General features: G+C 40.7%; 1 protein-coding gene across 3 annotated transcripts in view; it reads right to left on the bottom strand.

Annotated features, from left to right (window-relative positions):
• The window catches only part of FNDC3A (fibronectin type III domain containing 3A), a 113281-nt gene extending 101309 nt beyond the window's left edge, over window positions 1–11972 (bottom strand). Inside the window, exons 1-2 of one of the 3 annotated variants that reach the window (XM_033514812.1) lie at window positions 11778–11837; window positions 494–603 (exon numbers count right to left, since the gene is read on the bottom strand). The gene's annotated coding sequence lies outside the window, so the exon portion shown is untranslated. Of the gene's footprint in view, window positions 1–493; window positions 604–11777; window positions 11886–11931 lie in introns of those variants that run through there. The other 2 variants (XM_015625685.3, XM_015625675.3) reach the window with 2 other exon arrangements.
• Window positions 11973–14684: the final 2712 nt, after the last annotated feature.

The following is a 14684-nucleotide window of genomic DNA, read 5'->3' as shown; positions in this document are numbered from 1 at the left end:
ATTATCAGAGAAGTACAGCCAATGGGCTGAGGGAGGCGATTATCCCCTGCTATTCAGTGGTAATAAGCTGGAATCTGGAATACTGTGTTCAGTTTTCTCAGACACCTCCTCCTCCTCCCAGTGTAAGAGAGATGCCACAAAGACTTCCTAGGCTTAGGCCCATGGAAGACAAGGAGAAGCTAAGAGCACTAGAGTAGCCAGGGGTCACATGCTACCTGAATGATGCTGGTTGAGAGCTTTAAATCAAACTCTTCCTGAAGGTGTGTTGCAAAAGCACAAGAGTTTGGACAATGCTCTCAGACACAAAGTGTGACTCCTGGGGTGTCCTGAGCAGTGCCAGGAGTTGGGATCTATGACCATGACAAGTCTCTTCCAACTCAGCATATGCTATGATTCTGTGATGGGCATGCATTGCACCACTGGAAATTCTGTCTGCCCACAAAGATAAAAACAAGGGTATCTTGACAATGAGAGTGGTGTAGCACTGACATACCTTGCCCCGAGAGGCTGCAAAATTCTTAATCCTGTAGTCTCCAAAAGGGGTAAACACAGGCTCCAGCACAAGTCAAACTCTTGGCATGTGAGAAGAAAATATTTTTTTCACTGAAAAGAATTTAAATACTGGTTTTTATCTCCATCTTGCTTTCCTTTTTTTTTTTTTTATATATGCTTTATAGTATACATATATCAATAGAACAGCATATGCATATCATTAAAAATATTACATATATGGGAAGTGCATGCTTAAAACATTCTTTACTTATGGGGTACATGACCAAAAAATTTGGAGACCAGTGCTGTTGAAAATCAAAACCTGACCATGCAAGGTCCTACCAAAGGGCTGAAGAAGGCAATCTCCAAAGACTCTGTGAAGCAGAATTCTCCTATGAATTCCAGAACATTAGTCAAACAAAATACAACACATAATGCCAAAGTTGAATAGTTTACAGTAGATCAGAAACCAGAGAGAAGATGACTGCTTGCCTCCAAGCTCTTAAAAGCTGTCAGATTCTCAATTCAAATTTCAAAGCAACAGTGACAATGCTAATCAAAACTCAAACTTGGACATCTAAGGCTCAAACTTTGGAAGACATACCAATAACTCTGCCCATAACAGAACTGCTTTATAATCTGGCCTTTCTCCTAAAATAGGAAGGCTGCATTAGAGGGTAGTTACAAATTAAAAAGTTACACTTTCACATGAACATCCTACACAAACAGGCTTTCCAGTTCAGGTGGGATGTAGGCACTACTATGATAAATGTAGTGAAAGCTAGTAACACAGCTAGTGCTGTGTACAAGAAAAACATATGGACCACTCTTTTCCTAGAGATTCACTGCTTCTAGTTATCAAATTTGATACAAAATATAATTATTTGATTCATTTACAACTAGAGGACTTATAAGGCCGTACTCCACAGTGGTATTGCTGAAGCTCACTGAAGGAGAAACTTGCATTGCTGTTTTTTTCCTCAGTTTTTATGATTTACAGAGTACTGCTCCTCTACCTATGTATCATCACAATGCTTACAGCAACTTAATACTCTTTCACATCCTAATTCTGTCAAATCTAGTGAACAACATACACAAACTTTTATTATTCCAGCAAGCTGTTCAGAAGAGACGTGAATTCTACACCACACAAGGACAGAAGTTTAAGCGGGGATAAGACAAAAGAACCTAACACAGAAGTGTGCAGTGTAAGAAACTTGTTTAATGAAATCAATACTAAATGTTTCCAAACTGCATATTGCTCTTACACAAGAAGTAACAAACCTATGGGCTTTTTCATTATTTCTTTGTAAGTACTGCAGTTTCATACATGCTTCAAGCAGTACCATATTACAGCTGCCAATTCCAGGTTGCCATAAAGTATGTTTTCCCAGTAGGTTCAGCACTGCAGAGTAGGTGTGCATTCCTCCTTCACCTGGGTCTTCATGCAGCTACACTTCCCCAGGAGCCACAGGCAAGGCCCATCCTCCAGCCCAGAAAACTTCCAGCAAGAAATAAAAGCTTCTCTGAACAGGAGACAACACTCGAGTTTTGGCAAAGACCAAGAAATGAATTTACAGAACCTAAAAGACCGTAAAACCATCACCCAATAGTAATGTATTAAATGCTTCTGTTCTGCCTTCTCCAATATGGAGACAGCAGATACACCTGAAAAACAAATACCTTTCAAACAGATGAAGCAAAAAAGCCCTATTTTATATAGATTAGAGCCTCACATCTGACTCTTCAAAAAGATGTAAGCTACTATTTAAACTTTACCTGTGATTGAGACATTTATAAGTAAATACTCACCAATGTCTGTTCTTTAGTGTGTACTGTGAGATAAATGTATTCTTTTTTATTTTCTACAGCCCTCAAAATGTACTTCCTTGCCTGACAACTTCAGACTTGTAATAATTTTCTAAGAATTTATGAGAAAAGAGTGGACAAACAGAAGTGCCCAAGATGTACAAATATGCTAAAATGAGCAAAAATTCTAGACTATTCAAATGCAGCCCTAGGGTGAAGAGGAAAGAACAAAGAATATACAACAGATGTTAGTAATATCACTTAATGCACTACTGGAAAAAGCTCAGATAGAGTGATGCAGCTGGTGTAGAAATGTATTAGAATATAATTACCCAGAGATCCATAAGGTGTAGCTGAGCTATTAAAGTTATGAAGCATGCTGAAGAGTTTTGTATTTGTTTTTAAGAATCAGAACTGAGCAGAAGGATTTTAATTTCTCTCCCTCCCTGTACATTTACCACATTTTCCAGTCAAAGAGTTTCAGATGTGGCAATTACAGTACACTTGCTTTCCTTTTTCAGTTCTGAACTAATTTTTTCTATTAATATGTTATTTATTTAAAACATACACTTTGTTCCTCATAAAGTACTTTTCCCGTTTTAGAAATGTTTTCCTGGGACATTTGATAAAATACTTTCCAACAGAACAGATAAGGACTATTTTTTGTTGGAAGAAGGGTGTTCTGGGGAACATTTCTCTTTCACTAATTTGTCAATCTCCTTTTAAGTACAGTGAAAATGAAATGGCTATTCCCTTCAGTGCTGGTCATAATACTAAAGTCTCAGATAGGCAATACAGGAAAATTATAAAAATAGTATCATTTCATAAAGTAAATCAACAAAGTCTGACAGTCACTTAAGAGTGAAGATACACTAGAGGTTTTAATAAGCACTGGATGTTCCTATTAAAAAAAAATAAAAAATCGACAACATCTACCATCAATATGGAAATACTTCAAGTGTTGTCACAGACACTCATTCAACATAATTCTCCAAGTCTGAGAAACATGATCCACAACTCTGCTCATACTATGTTACCACTGGAAGGTGAACATTAAAAAGTGTAAAATTAATGCAGTACTCTTATGAAGGAAGCACTGACTGCTGAGCAAGTGCAAGTTGCATGTCAACAGCCAAACAGTTACCGGATCTGACTCGTGCCCAAGAGTCACCTCCTGATCTACTTGGAGCAAGAACTGCCAATCCCACAACAGCAAACCTTAGCATTGTAGGGTTTAGTGTGCTATAGTAAATTAATACTTATTTCAGGTTACCTTCATACTCCAGACTGTAAACAGCAATGATTTAGGAGCAGTTTCAAATGCAGTTCATGCATTCATGCCATGGGTACTATAACCTATATAAGAATGCGTAGTAGATAATTGAAAATACCCCAGCTGTTCAAGTTTAATGCATTTGTATTTATGAGCCAACAGTTTTTGAATCTGAGCCAAAGAGGCTAAGTTTTTAATAGTAGCTGATGCAGGAAACTAAACTTTTGAAGGTGAAGACTACATAGAGGAAAAACTAGACAGTTATAAACCACTCATCCATAAAGGCACAATATGTTCATGGACACTTACTAGCTCAGCTTGCCCAGCAGAAGTGCTGAACGCTTGACTGTACACAGCAAGACCAGTACAATAGAAACTACTTCAAAACACCACATTCTGGTTTTAAATGTTGTTATTACTGTATTATTAAAAAAAATTTTATAATCCTTATCTGGATGAAGTACATGCAACTTGGAGCTGTTGCCTATAAATAATTCAGTACTTCCCCCCCTATTTGCCTGTCCCTCTTATAGCTTCAAAGAAGTCTAAGCTTTTAGCAAGGGCTAAGTGCAAACCTAACAGAAATTGGAATTAATCTGCTAATTTTATTTGGAACTAATTTGACAGTGTGTATTTTACAATCAAAGAGCAAAGTGTCAGCAGCTAGGTGCAAACCTCTACCTAGTCTTTAGCAAGTACATTAATCCAATGCACTGATGCACACACAGGGTGCAATACTGTGACCTCCTTTGTTTTGGAGAACCTTTTACATTTAGATACTCATGGGAATCATCCCCAAAAAGAAATGAGTACAATGAACTGCACATTGTATTTTTTGCAACACTTGTAAAAGATCTGCAATGTAATTCCACTTTATTTATGCTACAGTGATCTAAACTATGTTTTGTTTTACACTCTTGTAAATCTCAAGAATTTCCTTAAACCCTCATGGTTTTACTTTTATATCAGCAAAATTAGATTCTTCTAAGCTTCTGCCAGGACTGGATTTCCTTCACTTTGTTTTCTGAAAATCACATGGCTTCAAAACCAACTTGGCCTTTCCCACTTAACTGTTACTATTGACTTCATTTCTGTTTAATAACATGCTTAGTTTCTGAGAAAACAAGCAAATTCAATGCCAAGAATCAAGCTACTTCCTCATTTGTCATTGACTCCCTTTTCTCAGAGGCTGTGAGTAGCAATGAGAAATTTCCAAAATAATTTTTCATACGATACCTTGAAGGCAAACTAAAAATATGGATATATTTTTATTAATGCCTGCAACTGGACAGTGAGATAAATTTATTGCAGATACAGCTGCTGGTATTGGAGCTACAAAGAGTGCATGACTCAAGCAGAATGAGCAGCTTTTAAAGAACTCTTATGAAACGGCTTTTTCCTGCTCATTCTGAAAAATGAAAACTGCACTATCCAAATGTAAGGTGATGTAGGATCAATGAGGCCACAAGTCTAAAAGACTTTAAAATTTCTCTCCACTGATTCTTTTGGAAAAGCTGTAGATCTCTGCTTCCATAAGGAATAAGACAAATCAAGACAGGCGTTTGAAAACTACTTCCCAAGAGTAAAAATTCACCAAAAAAGAAGGTCTTTTGAGGCCTAACAAACACATTTGAAGGGCATTCTATTATCAAGAATTTAAACTTCCTCTAAGTCAGTTCAGCTAAATCGTTCTAGCAGATCCCACTTGCACCACTGCAAGCAACTGTCAACAAAGTGAATTAAACTGTAGGTCAGAGGCAGTTTAAAATTAATCATATAAGAATTGGTCTGTTTTAACACAGAAGTTTCCTGATTGACTCTACACAAAAATGTGCAAATACACAAATGAATACTAAATGTAGGAATAAACAGAGGAACTACGTCAAGAGGAACTGTTTCTGCCAGTGTAAATGCATCACATTCATGAAGCTACAGAGCATGATAGTAAAAAAGGTCAAGAGGCACCCTGCTAGGTGCTTCACTTTCCTAATATTAAACTCAGTCACAGTGGCACTGAAGCAGTTACTTGTACCCCATAGAAAAAAACCTGAAACCAAAAACAAGCAGAACAGTCAATCAGCATCTCAACCTGAATGCAACTCATGAATGTCTGAATGTGCTATTCATTCAAGAGTTCTCCAGTGGAGGAGTGTCTGCAACTACTGAAGGGGAAGATGAGCAAAACAAGAGCAGGCTTCTCAGATGATATTAGCAATCCCTTCTCCCAAGTTCCACACCAACCTCCTAGAAAAGTTTTAGTTAATCAAAACACCATGGGACCAACTAGTTTGATTGTCCAATCAAGTCAGGAGGACAAAGTTGCTCTTAGCTTCCTCTTTTACATATGAAGTTGCAACACTGAACAGTTATCAATTTGTTAACAACAAGAGTCACAAAATCAGAAACTGATTTGTTTTGAGCTATGTTGCCATGATGTACATACTTAAATGCACTGGGGTACTTTTAAGATCTATTACTTGATTTATGGTAACTTATCCTCACCATTGAAATGCCAACACTGAGTGGAATGTGCATATAAACTAATATTTTTAAATGGGGGCAGTCAAGTTATTAGCAAGCCTGAGCAAATTAAAACAAAAGACATTTCAGCTGCATCTAAGACTAATCATTGCCAACAGTAACTGCTGACTTCCACAGCTTCTTTTAGTCCTAACTTCTTAGTACTTCATTTCAACATCTTCAATCCACTTTCATACTAGACTAAATGGGTAATACGTGTCTTATAGTGTCATCCTCCCCATTAAAATTTTTAATAGACTCTACAGGATTTGAAAAGGCATAGTAAGTCCTGTGTTTTATGACATTTATTCAGAAAGTCCCCTAACAGTCCATCAATATGTATTGTGAAATACTACTGCATAGTTATAGTCACAGCTCTCTCTCATTGCCAAGACATTGCAAGTCACAAAAGTTTGTGCTGAACCTTCTTATCCATTCAGTTTCTGCTTACAGATTAGTTTTCAGCTACCTGCACACTTGTTGCAGATCATTACTACTTGATTTGCTATCCTTACCTAAAATGTGTTCTTCTGCCACAGAGTAAAATTACTCCACTTGCTATTCTGTTGTATCCATTTCCCTCTGTGAAGTTATCTAGTAGATACAGTTCTTCCAGTTAAAAGGACAACAAACAACAAAAACCAAAACCTTGCAGTTTAAAAACTGCAAGTTAGAGAAGAAAAATTTATTTTATAATCAAAGGAGTAAGATCTGGTATGGAGTACGCTATGTTAGTGAGGGGAAATGAGACAACAGCTGGGCAGCAGCCCACACTTGTAGGATCCTCTATACCACTAATATTTGGTCTATACACTGGGGAAACTCAGCCCCATTTACAAGGGAGTATTAACACTTGTGAACTACAAAGTTTTTTTACTTTTTACTGCCAGTAACAGTAAAGCTCAAGGTTTGCCACATTCATTTTCACTTCAAGTTGTTCAAAATCAAAAGCAAACAAGAACTGAACTTCACAGATTAAAATTCTACCAAAAAACAAAACAAAAAAAAAAAAACCAAAGCAGATTCAAAAAGAACGGTTATGCAGAAGGCAAAGTTAACATTTGTGCCCAGCATATTCCTTTTCACTTCCAGTTACAGAATAAAGTTACTACCTATCCATACCTGTCACAGGATAAATCCTTTTGGACCTTGTTGAAGACATTTATTACATCTTAGAAAGTGCTGTTCTCCTCTTATTAATGGCTAATAAAAATTACTTCTACAGGTCAAGCTGAGATTGCAAACTTGTAGAGAATTTAATTTTTGACAACTTATGTCCCAAGTAATTAAATATATAATAAGATACAATATTTTCTACTCTCTATAAATGCAGAATTTTGCAGAGTTATCTTTTCATCTGTCCTAAATGCTTTGGAACAACTCTGGCAGCAATATTGTGGGGAGGTACACCATAGGTGTGTTCAATGCTCCTGTTTAACTTCAGTGAGTTTCTGTTGGGTGGTGTTTGATGCTCAACGTACTAAAATGAAAGAGAGGATACCAATGTTAACCTAAGTGATGTTCTGACTACAGAACAGCATGACCAGAAGGTCCACATATCCTGAAAAAAATAAAAACTTAAAGGGAGACAAAAATATTAATTCTGTTAAAAGAACTGGTAGATATATTGGTAGGTCTGGTGAGACTGAGGTAAACAAATGTGCTTGCCTGACATAAACAGTGAAAATTTACTGAAGCCATGAACAAAGAGGGCTAAGTATGTCCAGTCTAACTCAGCTTGAAATGCGCTGTGAAGACATCACTGATGAGCATGGTGCTAAAGTTTTAATAAATAAATATTTAGAAAATAAAAGGATATTCCATTCCTGAGATACTGCAATTCTGAATACAAAAGTTTTCAAAATCAATACATCCAAGAAGAGTAATAAAACAGTCCTCTACACAACTGTGCCATCAAAGTGAAGACCAACAGTTTCTGCAGCATGTGTTGTAACCAAAACAGATTATCAATACAACCAAGAAAAGGTGCATAACCTAAAAAGTGAGTACATCAAGAGTCCACCATGAAAGGAACACCTAAAAATTCTATTTCATTATTGACAAAAGAGCATTGGAAATGCTATTTTAATTTACATTTCATCATAGTCATCTATGACAAGTTAGCAAAAAGTCTGCAGATTTTCAGTGGTTACAGGCTCAAGAGTGTGTCAGCAGCTGGAATAGGACCAGATTCCTGGGGGGCAAAGAAAGTTACTTCCAAATATTTGTTCCATCTGAAACCAAATGTAAATTAATTGGAACAATTAAAGATGACAATCTGTAAGAAACATGCAATAGTATTAAGTGTTACAGACATTTCCTAAACATCCTTCTACCTCATCAGCCCTACAAAATACAGACCTGAGGATGACAATCTGAAATACTACTGGACTTAAACACAACCATTACACTTCATGAATAGCCAAGATTAAGGAAAAGGCTGATAGTGTTTTTCTATTGACATCAGGTGAACATCAGCATTATGGAAGCTCAAAGTTTACTGTATATGGTGAAGAACAAGCAAAAAACCAGTCATTTCTGTAGCTCAGGAAACACTGGCCCCATGAGCAAAATAAACATTGCTCATGTTTGCTGAACAGAAAAAGCTGCAGTGTACTCATTCCAAACTATTATTGCTTTCCTGAGATACAGACAGTATCTTTTAGTTAAACTAAAGACTTGACAGTCCAAGTCAAATCCATTTTTACTGAGATCTGGTCCTACAGGAAAAACATCAGCTCTCAATTCAACTCATGCACTCTAAATTGCAGTGAAGTAGAAATTTACTACAAATTGCCTGGGAATTTCCCCAAGCCAACAGTCTTAAAGAAATCAATGATAAAATAAAGAAGTGTTATTGACACCTATAACAGAGATAATCCAATTCATATTCTAGATAACAGAAATGCACTGATGGAACATGACATTATCTGTAGACATTTTTGCAGAAATTGAACTAGAAATCCCACAACAATTAGACAATGGAGGTCAAAAAAGATACAAAGTTGCTAGAGGAAGGTACAAATTCCTGAGGTTCCAGAAGGCACTGACAAGGAACATCAGTGGATTCTGACAACACTGTCTAGGAAGTAGGCCTGCATCCTCACAAAAACTGTCTTCTCTGATACCTGTCTGTCTGAGAATGAACAAGACCACATGTTTGCCATTTCAACCCAAAAAGTAGGATGGGGCTGGGTTATAGGATTTGCTACTGACAGAAGCATCAATAGACAATCAGAACACCAGCACATTAACACCTTCCCAGAGTTCAGTATTTCTAGAGACCAACACATGTACAACAGCATACACTATTGCAGAAGCGACCCACCAGCAAGGGAAATTGTGGCATCATCTAAAAGCATTTAGATGTTAAAACCATCTATAGGAAAGTACTGACAAGGATGAAAAATTGAACCTTTCCTAAAGTCAGGCTTTAAGAGTTTTTGTCAAGTCCTAAGATAGAACACTGCAGACACATATTCAGTTAAGCAGTTAAAGCTGCAATAACAATTCTAAAGGATCTCTTTGAGATCTTCAGACAAAATTATCATCAGCATAACACTGAGTTAGCCGATGGAGGTCCAAATTCAAGTAAAATTAAATGGCCACAAGGCAAAGGTTAACAAAGAAAAGTATCCCAACATCCACCGAACTCACAGCCCAAAGCAAATGAGTTTTTAGTCCAAATCATAATTCAAGTTTCTGCAGCTCCATTACATCACTGCCCATAAAAATCTAAAGCTTTTGAGTTTTAAGTTCACAAACTAGTAGAAATTCCAACTTGAAAAAGGTAGAAATGCCATTAATGAACTGAAATCAGGTAACTTTAATGTTTTAATGTAACTCATACATCTTGAGCTTGTCCTACAGCAAAAAGCCTCAGAAGAGCTCTATTTGACCTGAAAGAATCACCTGAGACACTCACCTAATTCTGTTTTAATATTATCATCTACAGTAGTCAGCCTGTGACTTTGCTCAAAGCCGATTGCTCACCCCCTGACCAAGTGATCTAAGCAACAGATCACTGAGTCCTGGCCTTTCTGAGGACAAGGATCTCTCTCTTAATCAGGGCTTCATCTGCTAAAAATCAGATGTGAAAATTGGAACTGATACAGCACATCAGTTTCCTCCCCCAGAGTCACCAGAAAAATCATTCTGGTGTAGTTTGCACAAACAACTTGCAGATTCAAGATGACTTGTATACACAAAGTGAATCTAGACTAGATGCCATGCTTTCAAAATTGACCAGAACCCTTCCTACTCCCTCATGCTTAGTAGAAACACCAGCTGTCAAGAACTCTATCCAATTTGCCAACATTGAGTGCTGGAGATACACAACTACTTCTGACTTTCACATGTGTGTACAGCTTTCTCCCTACCTGACACCTTGCTACTTCCCCAATCATCATGTGAATGAATTTCATAATTATTTGATACCATTTCTTTAAAAAACAAAAAAGAGGCAAAAAAAATTGTAACTGATCATCCTCTCTGAATTTTAAGGACCACTGATTTGCTGTGACTCATACTATTTCACAACACAGAAAATAAACACATCTACGGATGCAGATTCACATCAGTAAAATTTCTACACTGTCTAAAGCAGAAAGTTTCCCATTGCCATAACAACAAAATAGCTTCTTTTATGCAGAAAGCCTAGCAGGACTGGGTACTACAGCTTCTAAGACAGAAGCTGCCAAATACTCAGCAGCAAAAAATTTAGAGATTTTAAATCTCCTTAAAAATTTAAGGCATTTCTAATCAGGTATGCATTTGATCAAATGCAGACTTAAATTCTAAAAGCAAGGAACATTTCACAGAAATTACTTCATAACGCAAAATATTCTAGAATAACGCTTGACATGCAAGGTGGCTAATAAACTGCCTTTGGCAAGGTTAAACAAATGACTAACACATCTTCAGGTGCCATTTATAACATTTCTCCTACCAAATGTATTTTCTCTTGTTTCTGCTGCTTATTTTCTTTACTTCGCAACAATAAAAATGAGCTGAAAAGTTTCATTTTTGCTTTTAGTTGGTTTCACTTTCTAAGTTGCCTGGAAGCAATGAAAAGTTTCTGTTTAGGTTGGGCGATACTCAGGGAGGGGGGAATCGGGAGTACATCTGGCTGAAAGAATCATGCCTCTGCTAGGAGTCGGCAAGATGATTACCGTGTGTTTCGGGAAGACTGTTTTACCTACATAGAGAAGCTCAATCCCCTTAGCTGGGCGTTATGAGGGAACCTTTACGGCTTCGCGGAGAGCAACAACGATAACAACAACAACAACAACAACGAGAAAGAGGTGTCGAACACCACCACTGCCTTCTCCTCCCCGCCTGTCAGAGCCGGCTCAGCTGTTCTGGTCGCGCTCCGCATCTGCTTCTTTCTCCGGCTCAACCACCGCCTCCTCCCGCGGCCGCCGCGCCGCAGCCCGGCAGAGGCTGACAGCGGGCGGATCCCCGCGCCCCGGCCGGCAGAGGCACCTCCGAGCGACGGAGGGGAAGCAGACAGAAAGTTTCTTTCGCGCGGCTCCGTCGGAGGCGCCGGCTCCCGGTCCTCCCCGGCGGGGAGCGCCGCTCCTCAGGCACCGGGGGCAGGCAGCGGCGCCGCCCCCGTCCCCTCGCATCCCTCTCGCCGCCCCGCGGAGGGGAAGGCGGCGGTTCGCCATCAGTGCCTACTCACCGCCATGGCCCCGCGGCTCTCCCGGCTAACGGTCCGCGCTCCGCCGCCAGCGGGCAGCGGCGCCGAGGCGGGGAGCGCCAGGGGGAGTTCCCGATGGCGCAGCTCGGGCAGGGGCGGCGCTTCCCCCACCCTTTTGCCCGCCCACTCGAGGTACCTGCGCTCCGGCCGCCGCCGCTCCGCCGCCTCTTCCTGCCCACCCCGCACCTGTCACTGCCCCCCGCCGCCGCCGCCGCCCCCGCCCCGCCGCCTCAGCACTGATCGCCGCCTGGACCGGCAGCGCGCGGCCGCCATCTTTGGGGAGGGCTAGGGGGACCGCGAGGGGGCAGTTGGCTGTAGTGCGCAGTGCGCCTGCGCGGAGTGCTCCCGTGCGGGAGGGGGGGGGCGTCGGCCGAGGGAGGGGCGGGGCCATGGTGTGTGGGCGTGGCTTGTGTGGTGTGGGGCGTGGCCTGCCGGGAGGGCGTGGTCGGCGGGGGGCGGGAAGGGGTCAGTGGGGTCAGAGCGGTCAGTGTGTCTGGGCTCGGCCGTATCGGGGCCTTGACCTTAGCCTGTACTGGTGCCTGGCGTCAGGGCTTACTTTTGTAAGCCCTGCTTAGAAATAAAACATCTCGGCATTATCAGCCTTGTCTTCAGCACATACCCAAAACGTAGCCCCATACCAGCCACTGTGAAGAAATTTAACTCTACCCCAGCCACACCCAGCACATATTCTACCCCGTATTCCATGCTATTTACACCACGGCCAGGCCTCACACTATTCTATGCAACTTCACTAACCACCACCTTTCTTCCCATAATTTCATATAATGTACAGATGTTCTGTTAGTCGATGGACCATCTTGCAAAACATCTATAAACATCCACAAAATGTCCTTTGAGTTCATGTAGTCCATGACTGTGGGTTCTGTCAATTATGGTGATCAGCTGGGACGGCAGAGGTGTGCTTTGTGGAGATACTGGGCATCAAAGCCACCTCACTGATGCGCTTGCACTGCTTCTTGTGAAGCTTCTTCTCAATTGTTTTGTGTGGTTTCTGCAGTAGGAATTCCTGTAACACACAACTCAAATCATGGGGGTGGGCTGGCCCAGTCTGGGCTCCTGCTGCGTGAAGTGAAGGGTAGGAAGGGTAGCCTCTTCCTTATACAGCCACTATCACAGTGAAAGTCAAAGGGTAGAGGCTGAGCAGAGCAGGACTGTGTGCACCTGAGGTGTCCCCTGCCTGCCGCCCAAGCACGTAGTGTCCAACATCACAGAGGAAAGGGGAAGAAAAGTGCTTTTCCAGGCACTTGTGCAGAGAGGAACTATCTTCCCTCAACACCTGCAATGTTCAGCTGGTGTCCTGAATGCTAATTTGTGATTATCCTTTGCTTAATGTTTGTCCTTTCAGCTGCTATGGATCAAAATTATTTTACTACAGTGTTTGGCTTAATGACCTTCTGCAGCAATGGACCAAACTGAATGAGACATTTTATGAAGTGTTTTTGTTAATTTGCCTTAAAGCTCTCTGTTATTAGCTTACTAAGTTCCTATTTTTCTTGCATTTCAGCAGTGTTCATATAATTTTGATAGCTTCCCAGCAGGCAGAAGGTAGCTCCTATCAACAAAGGATGCACCAACCAATGTTTGGTCATCACCTGGCTTCTCACTATAGGCCCCCTTTCCCAAACGCAGAATTTTAATGGTGAATAGCATACTACACTGTGATATCTCAGATCTCAAAAACTAGAGAGGCTTGGGACTGATCAATATTTGGATGAGCTACCTCGTTAGATACTGCGGAAAATGCTGCTGGTGATTCATTCAGAGGCATTCTTCTGTCTATGAGTCAGGGCTGAACAAATGCCACTGCACAGCATTAGTGGGTCGTACCATTCAGGGGCATAAACTGGAGATTTTTGCCAGTTGCAGCTGTTGGAAGATCACTGCTTTTCCTGCCTTATTTCAGTTTCAGTGTGGCTTTCCAGAACTGGCCAGCAGTTGTGATGGTATACAGCAAAGGGTTTCCACAGCTCCTTTTCTCAGGCACCACTCACTGGTGGCAGTGGGGCCAAGAACGGCAGTGGCAGCAGTAGATCCACTGTAGGCAGCCAGAGATCCTGGCTTTGTGTCAGACTGTACAGTTTGAACTGATGATGCAGCAGCGATTGTATGTGCCACACTGCTGAGAGCCCTGGGAGGGAGTGTCCTTCATTCCTCCTCCTGGCTTCCCTAGGGGCGCTTCCCCCGCACTTCCCTTGCAGGTAAAATCAAGAAATCTGTGTGGTGTTTTGGGTGTATGGGTGCAGACACTGAGCTGGGACAGGGGATAGATGACAGTGTTTAGGGCTCTTCTCCCCATCCAAACGTTGGTCCTGGTGGTGTGTAAGTTTGCACTGCATGGCACAGTTCTTCACCTGCTTCCTTCCTTTTTAGCTCATAGGTTTATAAATAAATGTATATGAAATTCCATTTTCTGTTGGAAACTCAGTTAAAATTACCTAGAAATCTGAATAATATTAAAAGTGGATGGAAGGCATCAGGGAACCAGTATAAGGACCTCTTTGTCTCTCTTTAGGGGCTTGGGAGTAAATGGATTTTTCTAAACCAAAACTAAACTAGATTGGAATTATTTACAAATCTAAGTTGCCCATATGATTCTCAGGTACTTCTAGATGATTGATCAAATGATCTTGCTTTCTTCCACTGCAGAACTTCCCAGAAGGACTCATTCAAGACAGAATTTCTTTACAGTGATGTACCAGATACACATCCAAGTGCTAATGATGAACATTTATGAAATTAATATTGTAGCTAAATCCAGCAATGGAGAGGTGAGACCTCAATTCAAAATTGTATTGCAGAGTATCCTGTTAACATACAGTTGTGAGTGTACTGTAATACCCTCCTTCTCTGGCTCTCGCTTTTTCCATC

The sequence above is a fragment of the Parus major genome, chromosome 1 (genome assembly GCF_001522545.3).
Source record: "Parus major isolate Abel chromosome 1, Parus_major1.1, whole genome shotgun sequence".
Classification (NCBI taxonomy): Eukaryota; Metazoa; Chordata; class Aves; order Passeriformes; family Paridae; genus Parus; species Parus major.
The sequence above is the reverse complement of the archived record's forward strand: the minus strand, read 5'-3'. Positions and strand labels throughout refer to the sequence as shown.